Raw genomic sequence first — 8,348 nt, forward strand, 5'->3', positions numbered from 1 at the left:
ATCCCCATAGTTTGTATAGGTACATATGTTAATAAAATCTGTATGATGATTTTTACATGGTATTATATGTAGCAGCCATGCTCATGCATAATAATTGGTTTCATGTATACTTTTGGACATTTAATATGTGCAAATTTTACATTTCCATCTGGGAAATGAAATCTGGGTAACACTATTAATAAGCTGGGTAACTATTAATAAGCAGCAAATTAGGAATTTGAGGCAAAAGTTGTCTTTAACGATTTGCTAATAGCGAGAATTGGACCATAAAATAAAGTGCGACCGAAATCTGTCCCATCTTTCATTCGCTATCCGCAATACTTGAAGTATCTTTGTATTGCGATTTATTGTGACACGATATGTAAGAAACACCCTTGTTTTTGAGAAAACAATGTTTCTATGTAATATAATGCCTTGTAGCCCTTTGAGGTTACTGTGTGAACTTGAAATTGTACTTGGCAAATGTATGAACATAAGTGGAAATCAATTACACTTAGTACAAGGGGTTGATAACTGTGAAGCATGAGGCAATCTCTGCGTTCCTACAACAATTTCCTTTTCTTTTTTTTTCTCTCACCCTCCGATTTATTCTTTCATGAAGCATATTGATGTAACTGAAGGTCTTATTAAATCAGACAAGTTCATTTGTTTAAGTCGTTTAAGCCCCACAGGTCCCTAATGGCTAATGATTTATAGCAGGAAAGAATTCGGCATTGGGGCACTTTTAGACCTGTTCGCCCTGTCGCTCTATATGGAGGTGTCACATTACTTAGGAAATTAATGCAGGAGGAAGTCACTGTTTTTGGCAGGAGAATTAATCACTAACGAGACGGATGAGATGGAGAGAATGCTCTAGTTTTTATTCCGCCACGCAGACGCTATGCTCCCCTCTGGAACGGTGGCTAGGGTGGAACGCTAGTTCACAAAGGCTACGGCAGAGAAACGCAGCATTTGTTCTAAACAAAGCGGGTTGTTAATGGGCAAGGTTCTCTTCATGCTGCATGCATATAATACATCATACCTTTCATATCCTGGGGCCACAACACATTCTTTGTAGTATGGAGTGTTCCTGAGAGAATAGCTATGATGGCTTATTGTTCTGGCTTCGTTCAGGAGGTCAAGGTGATGTCAGATATTAGCCTTGATCACACCTCTTTTTACTTCCATTATGCTAAGCAACTAAAATCCAATCTCTCACTCACATGTGCAATAAGAACCTCAGCGGGAACTGCTAGCTGCTAACCTAACAAACATCTATGCTTTCCTTAGAGACCGAGAGGAGCGCTTGTAATTTAAATTGCCACAGCATGTTGGTTTATCACCGACACCTCTTTGTGAATTCCCACATGTAATATAAAGAGAGAAAAAAAAATTAAAGAAGAAATTTTAAATTCATGTAATAAGCTACTCTATTAATGAGGTTTACAACCCAGGCTCATTGGGAAAACATGGCTGTGGCGACAATTCTGGAAAATGATATCACTGTACGTTGTGTCTTTCAAAGTGTGATTAATGTGAATCTTAAATAACGTGATAGTTTTATGACGTTGGTTGTTGTATGTATCACAGCAGTTTGGAAATGAACTGTCAGATGAGTGGTGCTAGATCATGCTTTATCACATTTAAAAATATTGAACCACCTACACTAAACCCTACCCTAAACCTAACCGATGGTGTTAACAAATGCAAATAAGATAAAAACACATCAAAGCACATTAATGCGACCAATCCATTTTAGCTTGCTTCTGTAAGTCTTGATTTTTTTTTTTTATGACAAGTTACCTTTAACTAAAACTAAATCTAAAACCATAATAAAAACAAATAAATACAACTGTGTGGGATTATTATTATTATTATTATTATTATTATTATTATTATTATTATTATTATTATTATTATTATTATTATTATTATTATTTAATATATATAAAACATATTATTTTTTTACAACTATAAGTCAATGCAGCAATTACTAACTAAAGTAGTAATAAAATAAACTATGAAACTACAATAATTAATAAAAATGAATAAAAATGGTTCATAAATAAATAAATAAAAGGACAATCACACAGCAAAATAAAACAGTTTAAAGAAAATAAAATCAAATTAAAAATAAAATTACATTTTAAAATGTATATTAAAGCAACCATTTTAAATTTTAACTTTGTACAATTTTATATCAAATAATCAAATATATTTGATATTGTACATATTCTCTTTTTAAGTTTAACTCTGTTTTTTAAATTAAAGTTTAATTTATTATAGATAAAATATTTTATAGTTTTTGATATCAGTGATACTAATATAATAGTTGTGACTCATGTATAATACTTGTGTTTAATGAAATGTAAGTAGTGGCATGTTTTTCAATGAGCCAGGTTGAGGTCTGTTTGCCCTGAGCTGTTTCTTTGAAGGCAGATCCTTCACGTTCCTGTCACAAATCTCTGGTGTTTTAATATGAAAGGTGACATATTAGAAATGAGTGATTCTTGTAATGTGCATACATGGAGAACGACGAAGTGCAATCAGTCACTGTGAAGTGACAAAGTATGTAGCGGTGCTAATAGTGCAGCAGATGACAAAGAAAGCATTTTGATGGCTTGCGGTGAGGAGTTTATTCTGGAGTAAATATCGTGGGATTTAGAAACGGCCTCATTATGTTGTATTATCTGATATATCACCATTGCTGCCATGGTTTTTTGTTCGTTTTCTCTCAGGGTGCGTTTCAGATGACAGCTATTTCTGCTCAGATGACAGTCATGTTTTCAGCTTGTTCACACTGATGAGAGGTAAATTAACAGTGCTACATTGTGCTTGGTGGGGGATTTGAAGATTACAGAGGGGAAGTGATATTTCAAGGGCGAATATTTCAGGTAAAATGTCATTATTTTCATAGTGAAATTCAATTTATCGACACCCTTTCTCCAAATTCAAGCTCATATGCAGGATCACAGCTCTATAACTTCCCGTAGTGCTCCATCATCAGAAACCTGAATGACATCTTTTAAATGAGGATTTGTGCAAGTGTCTTTTCTTGAAATCTCGGCGTCAGAGTCTCTCTGGAACTTGACCAGGGATCTGTGAGCTGGAAGGATATGAAAGTTTGATCAGATTGACTGGTTATGAAAACTGCATGATTCAATAGCAGCAGGAACTCTTTATTTCTTCCCTCCTTCTTTTTAGGTCTCTTTTTTTTCTCGTTTCAAAAGGAGACGTGATTTTGAATGTTCTATTCATGCACTCTGACATCGACACATTTATATAAATCACACTTGCTCACACATCCAAAAGTCACATTCACGCGGGTGACTTATTCAAGGGGATTGTTTGCCACCTACCGTGTACTGACCCGTGTAACTATAAGAGCTTGTACAGCTGGCTGAGCTTTACACACAATGCATTTAATACACACAAACACCCATAGGCACGCTAACGTACACATAATTAATACAAACACACTGATTACTAAAAAAATTTTGATGAGGTTTTTTTTTTTTTTTTTTTGCTTTTTTAGCAAAGCTTTAATGCTTTGTCTCATAGCTGAAAAACGTTGATTATTCAATTTAATTATTGTACAACAAATCAATACATTTAAGGTTTAATCATGCAGATTTATAATAAAATAAAATGCTATATTTTATATTTTAAGCGCTAGGCATACAATCTATTTACTCATGTTGATTAATCTACGAATACAAAACTTAAGTATTCGTAGATTAAAAAAAAAAAAAAAATCCAGATTGCTTGCTCTATCTACTATTCCTTTAAACTTGCAGTAGTTCCCTTTGCATTGGTGAACTGAGAGGCATCTTCCACATGCTAACATCACAAGTCTCTCTCACACTCCGTCAACTTACACTGTGACTGAACAATCTGAACTACAATTTGGTGTTTAGTAATGCCATCTGTCCTACTTTGTAGAAACCAGAGAGAGTGAAACTACTGTACGAAAGCCGAAGCAACAGTGCCACCTTTGGGCTTAAAGAGGAATTTAGGTAGTAGAAGAAATTCCAGGACATTTATTGCACACAGCTTGTTTATAACAAAACTGCTGCACTGATCTGTGTTAATTGATGTATTCATTCATTTATTTTATGACACTGTTGTTCTTGACAACTTCTAAAATGTTTTCATAATCTCCTTAGAAACATTTAAATATAAACCGTTTTTACATAATTGTCTAATTTGTGTAAACCATCATATTAATATGAGAGCAGTGAGTCGTTTCACTTTCAAAAATATCCTTTAAAATGCTTCAGGTTTTAAATTATAAACTGAAAATAAAAAGTCTATCCAACTACTATATGTCGTGACTGGGTATACGTTAAATCTTTACCTTTCACTGTACATATTACAGATGATCAGTAATACAAATGAATATTTGTACTGTATTTCTGAAAAAGATTTTGGATGTGGCTAACATTTTATAGATTTGTCAGATACTTCTGAAACAAGCAGTATTCAGGGTCTACATTTTATTAGTTTTTGCATGTGTGTGTGTGTGTTTAACAATTAGACACACTGATTTTGATGTTGCTATTCAGATATTGTGTGAATCTGTTTTAAAATCTTCCTTTCCTCTTGTGCTCACTAGATTCATGTTCAATCAATCAATATAGACTTTTTTTTTGGTGAACTAAAGATGTTTAATCATCTCAGTATAATGAATTTATTGTAATGAATTGAATCTTTTTGGTTAATTTGTACATTTTACATAATCTTTTTTTATTATTATTATCAATTTGAATTTTTATTATTATATATTGGGTCAACATGTTTTTCTGATTCCTTTTTATTTACATTGTAATATTTAAAATAATCCATTTGTCTTTTCATCTGTTAATCAGGAAAAAGAAGATTATTTCTCTGTGGGCAGTGTTTTGAGATTGGAAAGAAAATCTCTCAGTACGATGGGACATTCTGAAGCCCCAGTGCACACAAGAAAGGCAGAGACATTAACAGATTGTCGTGGCTGACCTGAGAGCATGAGATGCTTCCAGTGATGACACCTGATGACACATAAAGAGAGCAGCCTAGAGCCACTGACTGGAACCACTATGCCACTCCTGGAGATTGGATGAGGTGAGGTGAGCTGAGAGGAGGGTCCAATCTTCCCTGACCTCAGCAGCGGCCTTACTTTTGTGCCAAGAAGTAGAAACTTGATTTACCTGAAGCAACTGATGAACTCCCTTCAATAACACATAGTACACACAGACACAGTCACTGCTGGAGTTAGCCATGCTAGAGCACACACATGGATTTCTGTGTGTTCTTGAGTATGTCTGATTAACATTCTGCAAAACCTGGCAGATTTTCTATAACCGAAGGACAGGGCTGACCCATGAGTTTGTGGGGCACTAGGCGAGATTATGGACATTTAAAAATGTTGTTAATAGAAGTCTCTTATGTTCTAAAAAAATCTACAATTACTATATTAAAATTCAAAAAAATTTAAATATTTGAAATATTACTACAATTTAAAATCAATATATTTCATATTTTATATATTTTAAACATTTAAAAGTGACACATTTAAAAGTGACAGTAAAGACATAAAATATGTTATTTTTTTTATCTCAAATAATTGCTTTTTTAATATTTGTCAAATGCTTTTTTAAATAATTGCTCTTTTGAACTTTCTATTCATCAAAGAATGTATCACAGTATACCGAGCTGTTAAAACTGTTTTCAACAATGTATAAAATAATGTATAAATAAAATGACATAAATTGGGCATATGCTCATAAAAACAACATACTAATAAATAATTAAATAAATATACAGACATAAAATTGCCTATCTATCTATCTATCTATCTAATATATATATAGTATATATATATATATATATATATATATATATATATATATGTATGTATATAAAGATTAATTATTGTAATTGACAGCTCTCTTAAACAGCAGATCTTTGCAGAAAAAATCAGTTTGCAAATTACTACATTTTTCTCAACATTCACTGAGTGCTAAACGTCCTTACTTTCCAATTATGTTTACTGTAGACCATCTGAGGAGCCACTGGCACATCTGGGCCCTAGCTGACCACCTACAGTATATCAGGTATAGTACCAGCCCAGATGCTTAAGAAGATGGCTGTGAGGTCCTGCTGATAATGACTGGAACATCTATGATCATCATTTCTTTTCCAAAAAAAGGTAAACATTTTTAAAAGCTGCTTTGCGGTTCACTGTAAAGAGGGGAAAGGTTTTGACATCATTATAAAATGTTCACATTAAAGATTTGTGAGCCCATTTCTGGCATCTTTAATCTACACTAGGCTGTCTACTACAACATTTTGTCCTCCATCAGTGTGTAGCCGCGTCTGTTTGTTATCTGTTTTCTTAGTTGCCCACCACACACCAAAGCTCATAACTCTTATTGAATAAATGGAAACACAGCCATCCTCTGCCAGATACAGTAACACACACGGACACATTTTGCACACATTCAGCAATGCTTCTGCTGAAGCTCACACACACACACATCTCAAACTTCCTTATCTCACACATCATGAATCTCACAGCTCTCTTGCCGTCAAGTGGCACCAGCTGACATTGTGGAGCATAATCGCATTTCTCTCTCCAAATGTGACACCCAGGCATCTCCAGACGGGGCATCAACGTCACAGCTAGTCAGCAGGTTTGTGAAATATTTACTGCGGATGATGGTTCATGAAGAATACATGAGGACAGTGGAGCAGTGCTTTACGGCCTCGTTGCTGTGCGAACCCCTGCCAGGAAGGACTGCTGCTCGCTCGGCTGACAAAGTTTTCACAGGGATACCTGGCATGAAGAGGTACGAGACAAATTGTACCATAATTCCAGGGATTTTTATTCAGTTATACTAAAAGATAAGAAAATGTACTCATATATTTGCATGGGGAAAACATATTTTTATTTTTGGTGTGTATACTGAAACACAACTTTGTCCAGATTTCAGATGCGTAATGAATGTTACATCCAAACCACCACAGTCACTTCTGACCCTTAAGGCCCTTTTACACCAAGAATGATAACTATAACTATAATTATATTAGTGTCCTCAACAATCCACTATATTGCTCTATTTATTTTAAATGCATGTTGCAGTTTTGTCATTTGCTGCTTTAAATGCTCAGGCTTCTTAAGTAAGGTGGATTCTGATTGGCTGTGAATAATTTTTATTCATTAACTGAAAAAAATGTGTGAGATGGACTTCCCTATATAGGCTATTCTCATAGAATTAGGATTCTTCTTTTTTTTTTTTTTTACTTCATTGTTATCGTTTTAGTTATCATTCTTGGTGTGAATGCTTATTTACCCATAATTGTGTATGGCTGACCACTTCATATTATCATATTGTGTTTATTATAATTTTTTTTGCATTATCTTCTATTGCAATGGATAAATGACAAATGACTATATTTTATAATATATACTGTACAGACATGAATTATACACACACATATTGCACACATTGCCTAAAATAAATATCATTATAACATCATTACAATGAAATAAAAGTGACTGTTCTGTTTCAGTTTATTTTCAACATTTAATTTATTTCTGTGACGGCAAAGCTTAATTTTTTAGAAACCGTCACTTTAGTCTTCAGTGTCACATGTTCCTTCAGAAATAGTTCTCATATGCTGATTCAATTCTCAAGAAAAAAAAATTATTAGGGATGTCCAGATCCTTAAAAAAACAAACAAACAAAAAAAAACAAACAAACAAACAAACAAACAAAAAAACCTTAATCAACCCTGGACATCCCTACATTTTATTGTCAGTGTTGAAATCGGTACTGATGCTTAATGTTAAAAACTTTAGTGGCCACAAACGTTTGACCGGTGGTGTTTGTGTGTGTGTGTGTGTGTGTGTGTGTGTGTGTGTGTGTATATATATATATATATATATATATATATATATATATATATATATATATATATATATACTTAGATATACCCATTAATGTACGTTTAATCTATTGTCAATTTATTTAGAAGATGACGATTACTTGAAAATGAATTTTAATTCTAGATTAATTTCTTGTATCAAGTGCATTATAATAGTAGAAACTTCAGTCAAGGAGTTAAGGGAACTGAAAACATCTGTTCAGTAAGATGTCAGGTTAACCACTATGGAGAAATTTTCATTGGTCATGCTGTTGGTGGAACAAAATACACTACAACTTTTTCTTCACTGTGCTATCCCTTTCACAGGTTCCCTATTTCTCTCTTTCTCTCAGTCTCAAGGTCTCCAGGGTCGACCTTGTTTTCTATCATACAGAACATCATAGTTTGTTTAATCTTCTCTGAACCTTTCACATCAGAGGGCCCCTACAGGCAGCCTTTTT

General features: G+C 33.7%; 1 long non-coding RNA gene across 1 annotated transcript; it reads left to right on the forward strand.

Annotated features, from left to right (window-relative positions):
* Nucleotides 1-4,853: 4,853 nt before the first annotated feature.
* LOC122137564 lies at nt 4,854-6,976 on the forward strand. The gene is made up of 3 exons (XR_006154951.1): nt 4,854-5,082; nt 6,017-6,169; nt 6,613-6,976. It is a non-coding gene; the product is annotated as an uncharacterized LOC122137564 (long non-coding RNA).
* Nucleotides 6,977-8,348: the final 1,372 nt, after the last annotated feature.

The sequence above is a fragment of the Cyprinus carpio genome, chromosome B6 (genome assembly GCF_018340385.1).
Source record: "Cyprinus carpio isolate SPL01 chromosome B6, ASM1834038v1, whole genome shotgun sequence".
Taxonomy (NCBI): Eukaryota; Metazoa; Chordata; class Actinopteri; order Cypriniformes; family Cyprinidae; genus Cyprinus; species Cyprinus carpio.